We start from the raw sequence: 15,813 nt of genomic DNA on the forward strand, positions 1-15,813 counted from the left end.
ATTGTTATTACATGTTTATTATGTTGGCTTAGTGATCTGAGATGGACTATGGTAAAGCCTGGCTTCTATTGATGAGGGCGAGGTGGTTCAGCCTTGATATTCCCTAGTTGATTCTTTTGGTTTGAGTCCCACATTTATGCTTGGAATATGGCATGGGGGTGAATGGATGAAGAGATAATTGGCTCATCCATTCTATGTTCAGGAGGAATGTGGAAGTCCCATCCCAGGTTGGATTTTACATTCATTAATAAGAGGTTATCTCCTTGATGTCTTATGTACAAATGTACTAGTTTATATGTGGATATTATGGATTATGTATCCTTGATATTTTTGTTGTTATTATGCTAGTTATAAGCATGTATTATGACAATGATGATGTATGTCTTTCCTCATGGTTTGATTTGTAAATGAATGAACAGTGTATCTATGACCTAATAGATGATAATGCAGCTAATGATATAAGGGAACAATGCTTCTTAGATATTCTCATATAAGTATGAAACCTCTATGCTTAAATCTGTTTTTTATACCTGTAGACTACACATTTATGATATGTTTGACGAAATCTTTGTCGTGGCTACTAGGGCTCCAGTCAAGCCCTCGTTCAAGTAATTTCATTCACATCATCATTACCTTGTTATATTTATGTTATGAAGATGTCATTTAATTCTAGGCAGTGACCTGGGTTCTCTGCCTGAAAAAGTGGCTCAAATCCTGGGGACACTGGCACAACACTGAGCAAAATAATCCATAGACACTAGCATGGCATGCTGTGGGAGCATCTAGATTCCTTTAGACGCTGGAATTCCCATAGCATGGGAGAGTATGAGGATTAATTGGTCTGAAAACTTAGTGGGACCTAGGGGCTGGTTTCTGGAAGAATGGGATGGTTCTTGGGAGTCCTTTTGTTGATGTGGAAGGTTTGTATGATGTGTTTCTATCGATTCCACTTCCTTAAGATCACATAGGAGGTTGAATCCCATCGTAGTAGCCTCTCGTCACATGTTTACCTTGGTTGGATGGTTACTTAGGTAGATGTGGGAGGACATTGTTATAGACTGGTATCAAAGAATGCTTCACCCCTTGGATTGGATGTGTGGTGTGTGTTGGTCATGCATTCATGTCAGTTGCACGTATGCTAATCATCCTTGTGGTCTATATGGTCGTTGCATATGCATGTTGTCGGTCATGGTTGTAGTGGTGTCACCATGTGGAAGAGGATGTCATTCTTGTTGTGAAGTGTGTCTTGTGTATGATTGGTTACATGTTGTTTATGCTTGTGTATTGTCAAATGTACACTGGTATGGTTGTGGTTGTCATGCATGATGTCATGGTATGTATAGTTGATATGGCCATGCATTAATGACTGGCCTCTAGCTAGACTGATGGTTACATGGTGATATGCTTATGCGTTATATGTCTATATGTTATGATTATGCTACACATGTACTACGTTGATTGGTTGATTTTGTAGATGATATATCCTCCCTAAATTTTCTTAGGTTGGTCTATTGTGATTTGGTTTAGCTGACATAGTATGCCTTGCAAGAAAGATATCAAAATGACTAGCAAGATGGTAAATTAGATTAGCAGCGTGGTGTTGGGAACTCTTATGACTTAGAAGACACATTAAGAAGCTTGAAGGAAGAAATAAGGAGTTGTAGGGCAGACAGTGATAAAATCATGCAAGAATAAGAGAAACAAGTTGAGGTTAATGCAATATTCTTTCATATTTTGTCATAATTGTAGCAACAAAGTCCACTTCAGATCAACCATGGACATGAGGACATCACTAATGGCGCATATGGAAATAGGTCTCATGGTGGTCATAAGTCAAATAGAGATGATAAAGTGAGAGATGGCAAGTTTTTGGATACTCTGGATAAGAGAGGTGATGGATATAGGTATTATTCTAATTTTGGTTCTGACACGCATCATGATCATCATCATTATCATCCTTACAAGAGGAGTGATAGGGGATATTTTCTAGATTAATTTAAGAAAGTAAATCCACCTAATTCTGATGGATACTTGAAGAAAATAGAAGATGCAGAGGCTTAGATACTTGGAATGAACGAGTTCTTTGAGTTGCATGAGTACACAAAAACCATGAAGGCCAAAATTGTTATCTTTGTCCTGAAAGGTAAAGTAGATATCTAGTGGGAAGATGTGAAGTGGGTCAAAGACATCAAGACAGAGGACTTGAGTTGGCATGGGTTCAAGAGGATTTTTAGGAAGAAGTACTTGTCAGAAAGGTACTACAACAATAAGGCCAAAGAATTCTATGAATTAAAGATGGAATCAATGACAAATGAAGAGTACACGACCAATTTTCTGGAGCTATTGAGGTATGTATTGTATCTTAAAGATGAGAAGGCTAAAGTTCAACGATTTGTTAGTGGTTTTCCATTAGCATTTAGAGATCGTATTGAGTATGATTCACCTCAATCAGTAGAGGAAGTTATTGGGAAATTGAGGCATTGCTATGAACAGTCAAATCGTAAGAATGAATCTCAACAAGGATGGAAAGGGAAGGATAAGGATAAAGGTAAGGGTAAATGGCAACCAAAAATAACAAGGCCTCATAATGCATAAGAGAAATAAAATGTGGCACCACAAAATAAGTTTAATGTAGCTAGACAAGGACATGAGTCACAACAACAACATAGAGGTGATGGTATTGGATAGTTGGAGTGTTGGATATGCAGTAAGCAACACCTTAAGTGATATTGTCCACATAATCAGAGTGGTAGGCCTCAAATATATAGTGAACAAGAGGTGCAGATTGTTGGGATGTTGGTTATAGCATTCCTTGTATATAAGCATCACTGGATAACAAACAGGTAGACCATCAGACATCTATCATTGAGATGGACGGTAAGATTTCGCATCAACTTGTTTCTATTTTGATTGACCCTAGATCTAATTATAGTTATGTTAGTCTTGACTTGGTGGATAAGTGTGGTTTGAATAAATAAGTGCATGTAGAATCTTGGTTAGTATAGTTGGGTATAGGTACAAAGAAGTAAGTTCATCATTGGGTAAGAGCTTGTGCATTTGATTTGAATGGTATGCCTACCGCAACACATTTGAATGTATTACCATTGGGATCATACAGTATATTGTTGGGCATGGATTGGTTGTATCTTCATAGAACCAAGATGGATTTTTATGACAAATAAAGTGAGTTTGTGGATGATAATGGGGAACTACGAGTCTTGTAGGGAAAGAAGAAAGCCATATCAGTTAGGATGGTGACAACTATGCAGGAAAAGCGTAGTTGTGGAAAAGGGTGTGTGTTATTGGTAGTGCATATTTCTAGTGACAAGGGTAAGGAATTTGAGGATGCAGATGTTTTGTGTAGGTACTCACTTATATAGCAGTTTCAAGATGTATTTCTTGAAGATATTTTAGAGTTTACACCTCATAGAGAAGTAGACATTTCTATTGAGTTAGTGTCAAGGGCAGATCCAGCGTCAAAAGCACCTTACAGGATGAGTACACCTGAGTTCGCAGATTTGAAGCTATAGTTAAAGGAAATGTTGGAAAAGGGATACATTAGGCCAAGTGTATCACCTTGGGGCTCACCAGTATTGTTTGTGAAGAAGAAGGCTGGTAATCTCACATTGTGCATTGACTACATGCAGTTGAACAAAGTGACCATCAAGAATAGGTATTTGTTCTCGAGGATTGATGACTTGTTTGATTAACTGAAGGGAGTAGTAGTGTTCTTGAATATTGATTTGAGATTCGGATATCATTAAGTACACATTAAAGAGGAGTACATTTACAAGAGAACTTTCTGAACCAGGTATGGGGATTATGATTTTTTTCTAGTGCCATTTGGTTTAACTAATGCTCCAGCTACATTTATGTGCTTGATGAGTAGTGTGTTGTGTGTGTACTTGGAAAAGTTTGTTAATGCGTTCATTGATGATATATTCGTATATTCTAAAAATGAGGAAGAGCATGTCGAGTATTTAGCAGCAATGTTGAGTGTTTTGAGAGAGGATCAGTTGTATGCTAAACAAAGCAAAAGTAGTTTCTTTCAGACTGAGGTACACTACTTGGGACATGTTGTATCCAAGGAGGAATAACAGTAGATCCAGAGAAGATAAGAGCTATCATGGAGTGGGAAACCCCCAAGAATGTGGATGAAGTGAGATCTTTCATGGGGTTGGCATGCTATTATATGAGGTTCGTTAGGAACTTCTCACAGATTTCTTATTACATCATTGTAGAGGAAAGGTAAGAAGTTTGAATGGACAAAGGAGTGTGAGGCCAGTTTTGATCAGCTCAAGTAGTTGTTGACACATGCACTCGTGTTAAAGATTGTAGATATGGACAAAGAATTTGTAGTATGTACAAATTCTTGCAAGAGAGAACTTAGTGGATTCCTTATGCAAGAAGGACAAGTCATGTGCTATGAGTCATAGAAACTAAATGAGCTTGAGTGGAACTACCCTACACATGATCTTGAGTTGGAATTGATCATACATGCATTGAAGATGTGGAGGCACTATATTCTAAGCAGTAGGTTTGTATTGATGAGTGATCATAGTGGTTTGCAACATCTATTTGACCAACCAAATTTGAATGGCGGTAAGGCTTGGTGGTTGGACACGATCAGTGAGTTTTATTTTTAGATTAGGTATATTAAAGACAAGGAGAACATGGTGGTAGATGCTATTAGGAGGCGGATATATATAAATCACATAGTAGTTATGAGCTCCTATGGGATAGACTTATAGGATAGGATCTTATAGGCTGGTCAGCAGGATGTCAGGTATATGGAGATTGTGCACATGTTGTAGCAAAATACAGGTACATGTACAGGTAGTGGTACAGGTACAGGTACAAGTGCAGGTTTACAGGATGTGGATTATTGTCTTACAACAAATGGATTGGTTAGGTTTACAGATAGGATATATGTGATAGACAGTAGTGAGCTGAAGAAGGTGATATTGAAGGAGTTTCATGCAAAACCATATTCAGGTCACCCAGGTTATCAGAAGACACTGTCTGTAGTGAATAAATTATATTATTTTTTGAATCTGAAGAAGGATGTAGCAGAGTTTTTGGCGACGTGTTTTGATTGTCAGCAGGTGAAGGAAAAGTGTAACCATCCAGGTGGAATTCTACAACCAATCTAAATTCCAAAGTGGAAATGGGAAGTCATTTCCATCGAATTTAGTATAGGTTTTTGTAGATAGTGAGACAACTTGATTCCATCAATGTTGTTGTGGACAGGTTGACAAAGGTTGCACACTTCATTCCAGTGAAGTATACATACTCATCTAGCGATGTAGCACACGTATTCATTAGATATGTGGTCAGATTGCATGGTGTTCCAAAGAATATTGTGTCAGACAGGGATGTGAAGTTCACTTCCAAGTTTTAAAAGGAGTTATTTGTAGGATTGGGCACAAAGTTGGCCTTTAGTATAGCTTATCATCCATAGACATATGGATAGACAAAGAGTGTCAACATGATATTGGAGGACATGTTGAGGATGTATGTGATGCATCATCAGAAAAAGTGGGAAGAGTATCTTCAACTGGTAGGGTTTTCTTACAACAATGTGTATCAAGAATATTTGAATATGAGTCCATTTGAGGGATTGTATGGGCAGAGTTGCAATACTCCCATAAGTTGGAGTAATCTAGTTAACAGGGTGTGGATTGGTTCGGACATGTTAGTGGAAATGGAATAGGAAATGTAGGTAATCAAAAGGAATTTGAAAGCAGCACAAGATAGGCAGAAGAGCTATGTGGATCAGAACATGTTGATCAAGGAGTTCCAAGTTGGGGAACAAGTGTACTTGTACATCAAACCAAAGAAGAGATCCTTGCAGATTGGATCATGTGCCAAGATGGTACCACGGTTTTTTGGACCTTTCACGATTATTGAGAGGATTGGGCCAGTAGCATATCGAATTGCACTTCCTATGACAGTGTAATTCCATGATGTTTTTCATGTGTCATTACTTAAGAAGTATGTTAAAGATGTTGATCATGTGATTGATTGGTCTGTATTGTAGGTGGAGCCAGATGGATAATTCCAATTGGAGCCTCAGTGTATATTGCAAAAAAAGGTACTCATGTTGTGGAACCGAGCAATTTAGCAGGTTAAAGTGCAATGGAAACACTTTTTACCCGATGAAGCTACATGGGAGATGGTGGATCAAATGCGGGTTATGTATCCTTCATTGTTAGTCGATTGAGGCAAATAAGTTTTGGTATGATGTTTGGTATATATTTTGGCATATCTTTTGGTGTGATATTTTGAGATATGTACATATGTATATGCATGTAAATACTACCATGAGATATGTTTTAAATATCTAATAAGAGTTATGGGTATCATGTCATTATAGTTTTCATGTTTTTATGTTGTCATGTTGGTTTTCATTTTAGCAGGGTGATCATTGTGAATACTACATCGAGCTACGATATAAAGCTCCATGGGCAATATGTTCTCTTTGCAACTGTTTTGCTGAGGTATAGGTGTGGTTGAACACTGAGGATGGTGTCCCCCAAGAGGGAGGGTTCTATAAAATCTCTGGTGAAAATTCCATGTAATAAAAGTTAATAAAGACAAAAATATTAGCCATGGTTGATGGGACACTTATTCCAAGCTGAATGTTGGGAAATACATCCTAGTGTGGGTGTTCAATTGGTTTATTATGGCTAAGGAAATTGGAAAAGGAAATGGATAAGCATTTGGAAAGGTAAAATGGCATTTTTGGCACATTTATTTATGAAAATAATGGAAATTAGGAGAAAAAGAAGGTGAAAAGTCATAGGTTGCATGTGAGGAGGAAATTGAAGGAAAATAATGGAAAATCAAGAAAATAGAGGCCCAATTGATAAAAAGGCTTCGAAAGAACAATTTGTAACCTTTTTTCAGTTTAGTTTTGGAGCTCTCTCATTCTTCTCTCTCTCTCTCACTCTTGGACACTTAGAGTTTTCTTGGAGCACTTTGGCATTAGAGAAAGAAAGGAAAAGAAGGCAATAAGAAGAAAGGAGCAAGCAAGGAAGAGCAGGATCAAGAAGCTACAACATTATTCTTTACAAGTATCAATTTGCATGTGTGTTTCCCTTGCTAGAATTTGCATGCATGGTGTTAACACCCAGGTTGTTCCCTTTGACTCTAAGGGAATACGGCCGGGGTAACCACTAAACAATCTTTGGATTACAGTGCCTAGCCACACTGTAATCAGAGAGGGCTCTCTCTTTATAATTTGTCTCTGTTCTGATGGTGTCTTAGGCTAGTTATTATGCTCAGGTTTTGGTTTATGTTTTGGTTGAAGGACTTCTTTCAGGGCTTAAGGTGTAGTGTTCAGAGAATAGTATATCATTGGGCAATGGAGTCTAGAGTTGTGAAATGCAGGAGTGGTGATGTTCGGACTGCAGAGCCTATTGTGTATCTTTAGACAAACAAATTTAAACTTAAGTGGTGAAGCATGGTCAGCCAACAGAAAGAAATTAAGAATTTTCTATTGAGCTGGTGATATGAAAGTGAAACATGTTGCACAGGAGCAAACTCGAATTCCTGTAACAAAGCTCACTGTGAAAGGTATATTCTGAAAGTGCAGCAATTAAGAATTACACTTATCAAGATTACAGCTGAAGAAAACATTCATTAACAACATAGATTGAACTCAGGGTATTCCTTGAATAAGTCCTGAAGGTTATTCTTTTTCCTTGTTGCTAAATATTCAGAAATTAGAAACATATATGGATTGTAAAAAATTAAAGCACATGATAGAGAGAGTTACAGAAACTTATTGTATTGTGAAGTACACAGGAATCCTGCAGTTTTCAACAGACACCAGAACACATTCAACACTTCAGAAATCCGAGAAATTCCATCACTTTCTTTATTAGACTCTGAAAGGATTACAGCATAAGAACTTCTTCAGGAGAAATCAACAACAACCCTCCAAGCTTATGCGAGGGGCAAATATATACAAAACGTATTACAAAATATCTGAGTGCTGAGTTATCTCAGAATTGAATATCTTCACCAACGTTTCAAGATATTTAGATCAGAAAGTTATTACATCATTTAATACATAGTAAATGCATCTTTATGCTTTGTCAAAAGATATTTTGGCCTTTGGAGGCCGCTGAGTCGGTTGGAGTGATCTGTATTAATACCGAGGAATGCGCTTTTGGAGCTGTCCTGCTGTAGCTTCTCGGCCTAGACATCTGTAGCTTTTCATCTTGATTTGTTGGCTGTAGGTTCTGCTGAGTTGGCTCAGCTTTCATCTTTAATGCATGCTGATTTTATTAAATTGTGTTCTGCATGACAGTTCATATTTTTATCAACAAAATTTGGTGGATGGCTCACTGTTTACAAAATCGTTTGTATTGCTTTGGTCCACCAGTCATGTGTAGGTAATTGATGCCTGAGGATAGCATCCATAGTCTCCTCTGCCTCTGTATACTTATAAAAATTGGGAGGGGCCTCAAACAGGTGTTTGATTTCATTCATTATAAAAAATAAATTCTCTACTCTGTTATAGAGAGTCTGTCTTGTGGCTGGCCCTGTTTCCTCCGAGGTGCTGGGCTTCTCATTGATCTGACTAGTGGCAAATGTGTTAACCCTTTTGGCATACTGGTCATGTGTAAACAATCTCCCTGCGCTGTTCAGTAAGCTAGGGAGCCCTCTGTTTTCTAACACCTGAAACTTCTCCAAAAATTTGTTCACCTCAGTCTGCATATCCTGGGTTCTTCTTTCCAATGTCTGCACTAAGTTTCTCAGTGTGAGAACCCTTTTGATCAACTGAATGTGCTCAGTTTTGTTTGGAATTCCCATGGCAACCAACTGAGTGCTTGTCCTATTGTTAAGCACATTGATCATCCTGGTGGCTATCTCAGGCATGTTGCTTAGAGCAGCTCTTGCTCTCTGAATTTCAGTGTGTGCTTTTGGAATAAGGTCCAACTGCTCATGGATTGTTTCAATATATTGCCATTTCTCATTGATAGATTGACCAATGTGAGCCCACATCACTATTTTAAGCTCGGCCACCACCTTATCTAATTTGAGCTCATTTTCTAGCTCTTTGATTTTATCTTTGAGGGCTTTTATCTCCCTACCCTTTTCTGCCACAGACTGCTTGGATTTATCATATCTGTCATTCACTTTGGCCAATTTATCCCTGGTGTCATTCAGCTTCGTCATTTGAGCTTCCAGGGCCTGGATCTCATTCCTCAGCTTTTGCATGTCCAGGCTTGGGGCCTGCTCTGTTGCTGGTGGTGCTGCTGAGGTGGATGTTGCTGCTTGTTTTGGCTGTTGAGGAGGAGGAACGGTAGGTGGAGCAGTTTCCTCAAGATTTATTACTTCAGGAGGAGGCTGGGAGGTCTGTCCTTCTTCTCTTTGTTTCAAAGCTGCTTGTAATGCTGCCTGCGCAGCCTCTGATTCTCCCAGCTTTTCTTGTGCCTGGATGAGTTGTTTGTAGAGAGACACCAGCAAATCTGTGGCTTCTTTATCATGCCTTTGCTGGGCAACCTCATCTGTTTGAGGGTGAATTGTGGCTGGCATTTTTATCTTTTTCTTCAACGCAGCCATGTCTGCATCCCTTAACTTCAATATCTCCTGGATGCCCTTGATATCTTTGGGATCATATCCAATCTCAATAATTATATCTTCTAAGGACTTGATTTTGTTGTCCTTAGCCTGTGATGATGCCCTTTCCAACTCAAGTTGGGCAGCTGTATTATTAAGGCTATTTTCTAGCCTATAGTTGTCCAAAGTTTTGTCTGCCAAGGAGGCATAGACCATCTCACCTGTTTGTTTGTGCAACTCAATTTTATCCATTGGGTGGATGTCTTTGGCAAGGACCTCAAGATTGGTCCTTATATAATCTGCATGAGTTTGGGGCTGTGCTACAGCTGGTAAGAAATGACTCATGATCATCTTTCCTTCACTGACATCAAAAGCAGACATCAGTCTTTGCTGGTTGGTGGGAGCCATCTTCAGCAAGTGATTATACAACTGTATTTTGATGGGCTCACTCCTTTTCTTTATGTCTATGAACTGCTGTTTGATGCCCAGTTCACCCTCCCTTTGCTGGCTAGAGGAGCTGACTTCTCCTCCCACAGTTCTATTCTGTTCCCCTTGGAAGGAACTTGCAGATACTATCCTGCTAGGTGGGCCCATGCCCAGAGACTGCCCTGTTGGCATTTCCTCATCAGAGAAAGGGTTCATTCTCTGTCTTTTCTCACCATGACTTTCTGATGTGGTCAAGGGAGTCTCTCTGTCCCTTTTTCTGCTAGTATCCTCCTTTTGTGGAGTTTGGAGGATTGAGGCATCAACTGATGTTTCTTGCCTAAGAGGCACTGTATTTTGTGCCTGCTATTCTGTGGAAATTTGGGCTTCAACTGCCCCTTCTTGCTGTAGGGGCTGCTCTTTATTATGCTGCCCTTCTTCTTGCTGCAATTCTTGTTTTTGTTGTTGTACCTGTTGCTACTGTTGCTGCACCTTCTCATGCTGTGGCCGTTCAGTATCCATTTCTTTTTCCTTGCCCTTTCCAGATATATCTTCAGTGGCTTTGGGTGCTTGCTGGTTTGCAGTCGAGGAGGATGCAACTGCTCCCACTTGTGTGCTTGGCAGTGAAAACACCTGTGAACAAAGTTCAAGGTCAGCCATCTTTTTAAGATTCCTCATTGCTCTTTGATTCAACTCTTCTTGTGTAACCGGCTCTTCTAGGGTTCCTCTCCTCCATTTTGCTTGGTTAGCATGTTTTTCAATGTGAGGTATTTTTAGATGATCATAGCCAGAGAGCCTATATCTGAGCCTTCTCAAAGTGATGAAGTGGTTGGGGTCATAAGGTTTCCAGAGGAAACTAGTTTGAAGGCCAAGGGACTCAAGCATCCTGTCTGCTTCTTTCCAACCTTCCTCCCTTTGGTTATAGACAAAGTGGCCCAGTTGGTTCCTGACTTTCAACTGTGCTTTCTTGCCTTTGCCTGAGAAGTGAAGCACATCAACATTGCCAAACTGCCTGAAGTATTCTAGGGAAAATAGCCTCATAGGCACATATCTGGGTAGTCTGTAGGGAGGCAGTTCACACCCATACATCCTGATGACGGTGTGGTACTGGTAAAAGTACCAGTCCCTAATACTGTATGATTTGGACAGCTGCAGGATCCTTTGCATTTCATCTGTGAGCCTTGGAGGGGGTGAACCCATCATTATTGACATAGCTGGGTGAATGAACTGATCTATGAACTCACAATAGGTATAAGGAGTTTCACCCCTACAATGGAAAACAAATGACCAATAGACCACTGATCTTGGATTGCCTTGGGCATCCTCTCTTCTGATTGGAAAAGAGAATTTCTGATGTTGATGATATAAGATCAAGTGGTAAATGTAGGAGGTATACCTGAACACTCTTTCTCTTGCCAGGTTCATTAGTTGCTCATGTATTTTTTCTGCTATATAGGTGGCATAGTCATAGCAGATAGGAGACTTGCCAGGAGCAAACATGAGCATGATTACCAACACAGTTTGATCAACGAACTCAATGGAGTTGTAGCCCAAAATGGGACTAATCATGTCAGCCAGATCTCTGCCCAGTTGGTTGAGGTATACTTGATTGATAGGAGGATACTTCACAGAGTCAGAGCCAATGTATAGCTGGTTTAGTTTGGTAACCTAAGCATCTGTCATTCTGGCTCCTCGATTTATCAGGTCTACAAGTGATAGAGGGACCAATTTCTTCTCAGTTCTGAAGCAGAGCATATCCTTGATAGCTTCTGGGGTGACATAAAACACAACTGATCCTGAAGGGTCAAGAACTGCCCTCTGAGTGGGGTCATAATTTTCAGCACACAGATGGATTAACTTAGGGAATTGGTTAACTTGAGGGAGCTTGAAAATAGGGAGGAATGAGCTCCATATGCCCAGCACATCTGTTCCAGCCTCATGCTTAGCCTTCAGTTCATTAAGCAGATGAATGTGGAACTTAGTACCCATCAGCATTTCCTCTGAAATCTGATAGTCCATGTCTGCCAGAGACTGCCATTCCAATTGTCTCTGAGGGGCATTTAATGGAGCAATGTTTAATGCTATTGGAGCCACTGGTGGATCCATGACTTCTCCTAGGATTTATGGATAGAGTTGCTATGCAGAGCCACCCAAGAGTTTTATTTGAGGGAGAAAATGTGAAGTGTAAGGAACAGAGGGTGAGTGAGACAGTTGCAGTAATTGAAATACTGCTTAAAGGACTGAAAAAACAGTAGCAGGACTGAGCAAAGTGTTTTCTGTGGTGAATTTGGCCAGTTAAGGTTCCTAGTTCACAACTGCGTGAACTAGCTGTGATTTTTAACTCAATTTGTGAAATGCGGCCCTGCAGGAGTTTAATGGCTTTACTGGCTGGATATAAGTGCAGGTCACAGTGTGTTTAACGGTGAAAACAGAGTTTGAAAGTCTGTTAACGGTTTATTTGCGGAATTATGTATAAACCAGGTTTATGGGATGATTTTGAAGAATACCTGGTGAATTCGTCGGCAAGAGTTGCGAATGCAGGTGCAATGGAGGCTCTGGCGGTCTCGGAATCGAATTTAGCAGGCTGGTGCTGGTTTGGACGTGAGTAGCATGCAGAAATAACAGTAGTGTCTTTTGCCAAAAATGGAAAAAACATGAAATTTTGGCCTAAAAATGGATTTTTGGAAATATTGGCGCATTTTTGGGATAACGTCAGCATGACGTCATCGAGTGGGGTCGGAGTCGGATGACGTCAGCATGACGTCATCGGGTGAGGTGGCAAGATGCTATTGGTCCACGAGATGATGCGGTGGCAGACACATTGGCACGGGGGCGGACAAAAGGTTGACGCGATGGCGGGGTGGCAATGACGTGGGGATGACGTTGGATGAGCGGATTGACCGAAACCGGAAACGGTTGGTGGTTTTATGTCGCACCGCTATAGCTACGGAGGTGGAATGTGTTAGGCGTACCTCCGATGCATTGTGGGGAAGGCGTGTGGCGGGCACCTGACGTCACCTTCTGACAGATATCGGAAGGTATCTGTCGGACGTCGGGGCCGCTCCGATATGAACGAGGGCCGTCAGATCACATGGGTCCGATCCGACGGTTGACGGAAGGGTAATCTGATCGGACAATACGGATGGGGGGGCGGGATTAATCTATTATTTGTTTTGGAAGCTGCGCCCGGCGGAAAACATTAGGATATGGGTTTTTGTAAATTTTTTCAATATATTTTGAAAAATCAAACATATGCGCCGAAACTTTGGATAAGCGGCAAAAGGTGGGTTTTTTGGGTTTTTTCACAATTTCAAAGGGGTTTATGGGTAGGAGGGGGTTTTATAAGGTTTCTCTTTACAATCGGAGGTTTAATGGATGAAATGACTTTAAAGAAGGGAGAGGGGTGAGGTTTAGGTTCATCAAAGTGACCATATGCCAATTTGATCCCTGACAGAGGATTTATTGGCTATAATGCCAAGGGGAGGGTATTTATACAAAATTTAGGGTTTATACACCATGGTGTTAATAATAGTAGGGGAAGGGTGACATAGGGGAATTACATAGTAGAGTTAGAGTTAATATGGGGGAAAATGTGAATGAGGGGGGGAATCACTAAGTTTATTTGAAACTTACTTAGTTTAGGGAGTAGATCAAAATGAAAAGAATCTTAGACAAGAAATGTGGCTCCTAAAAAGATTAAGAACCACCATGAAACCATAATCTCTTCCATGAATCTCAACTGATGAGGGAGTGTTAGTAATGAAATGGAAAAAAAAAGGAAGAAGGGAGGTTAGACATGCTTCTTGCTTGCTGCAACTTGATGAAGAATAACACCTCCATTTATTGATTTTGCTTTGGTAAACAAAGTTAGCACACATGTAACTTATAAGAAATGACCTTTCTACAACCCCAACTGCCTACCCATCTATTTGCCTAGCATTTTTTAATTCTTCTTGGAGGGTGCACTTAGGCTTGCAGACCCTTACTTGCCCTTTCTTTTCTTTGGCTTTTTCTTTTGTTTTTCTATCTACTTCTACCCTTATTTCTTCCAAGGTCCCAGATTAAGCTGTTGGGAGCCTTTCTTCTCTACCTGAACTACTTGTCTGCCAAGATTAAACAGTTTGGACAGGCTTCTTTCTCTATTCTACAACTGAAAATTTAAAACATGACATGATCCAGATTAGACTGTTGGACCATCCATCAAAATTTTGAGTCCATACCAAGCTATAAGCACAGATTGTATTCTTATGGAAATATGTGATCTTTGCATCATCAAAGCAGAGCATATTTGGACCTTTTCAGTGCCAATCATGAAATATGAAACCTATTGGTATAGGTAGCTAACAGTGGCTCCACATGGGGATGGTGTTTCATTTGAAAGACCAAGAACAGTAGGTCAGATTGCCTTGCTCCTTGACTGCTCTTGCCAATCTTGAAGTTTTCTGCTTTGAAATGCCAAAATTGTGTGCTTCTCTTCTTGGTAGACCTCTGATTCTATTCACCTTTTGCTGGCAGTTTAAGAAAACTTTGAGAAATTGCATTTTTACATGTTGACAGAAAAGTAATATATACATCTGGATATGTACAAGGGAAAACTCAGGCTGCACTTATGGGTAATATTCAAAATAGTGCTTAAGCATCCTGCCATTCATAGGACCTTCATCCAAATCAGTTTCATCGAGACTTTTAAGGAAATAAGTGTTGTTTCCTTGTACTGCTTGGACAGCAAATGGTCCTCTCCAAAGGGAATCAAATTTTCCATGTTTTCCCTTATCCTCTCTTCTTGAATCCCACTTGAGGACTTTGTCACCAATGTTGAAATCTTCTGCCTTAGTTCTCCTATCAAAAGCCTTCTTTAATTTTTCTTGTAGAACTTGAACTCTGCTGAAAACTTGGTCTCTAGTTTGCTGTAAACATATGATTTGATTGATTCTTCTTTGCATATCATTTGGTTCAGCTTGGCTTTCTTGAAGAAGTTTCATAACAGGCACTCCTAGTGATGAAGGAAATTTGGCCTCTAATCCATAAACCAAGTCATATGGGCTGGTCCCAATTGATCTTTTGGTTGTTAGTCTATCTGCCCATAGGGCATTCACAAGCTTCTTGTGCCAATTCTTTTTGTTCTCTTCTAGTACTTTCTTTATGATGTTCACCAGACTTTTATTTGATGACTCAGCAAGGCCATTTCCTTGGGGATAGTATGCAGTAGAATGGCCCAAGGTGATGTGAAATTTATGGCAGAAGTTCACCATTTTCTTGGATCTGAATGCAACAACATTGTCTGTTATTATTTTATCAGGACAGCCAAATCTAGCCAATATGTTGTTCTCCAAAAACTGAATGATAGTGGAATCATTTGCTTGTCTGCATGGAACAACTTCAATCCACTTGGTGAAGTAGTCTGTGGCTGTTAAGATCCATCTATGTTGGCCTGAGGATGAGGGATGAATTTCCCCAATGAAATCCAAGCCCCATTGTTGAAAAGGTCTTTCTATTGCAATAGGCCTTAGGGGAAGTGGCAGCAACTGTCTCTTTCCCTCAAACACTTGACATTTATGACATGAGGTGGTGAATTTCTTGACATCAGAGAACATGGTGGGCTAGTAGTACCCAGCCCTTAGTATTTTATCCACAGTGGACTTCCAGTACAAGTGTCCACCACAGTCACCTGCATGAAATTCCTTTATGATATTGTCAGTTTCATTCTCAATTAGGCAGTTTAGCAATATGCCTTCATGGTTTTTCCAAAATAAATTTCCATCCATAACACAAAATTTAGAAGCTTTCATTTTTAAGAACCTACGTTTAGTTCTGGAC

The sequence above is a fragment of the Pinus tabuliformis genome, chromosome 2_1 (assembly GCF_031772625.1).
Source record: "Pinus tabuliformis cultivar Carrire ecotype Pingquan chromosome 2_1, CPIR1, whole genome shotgun sequence".
Classification (NCBI taxonomy): Eukaryota; Viridiplantae; Streptophyta; class Pinopsida; order Pinales; family Pinaceae; genus Pinus; species Pinus tabuliformis.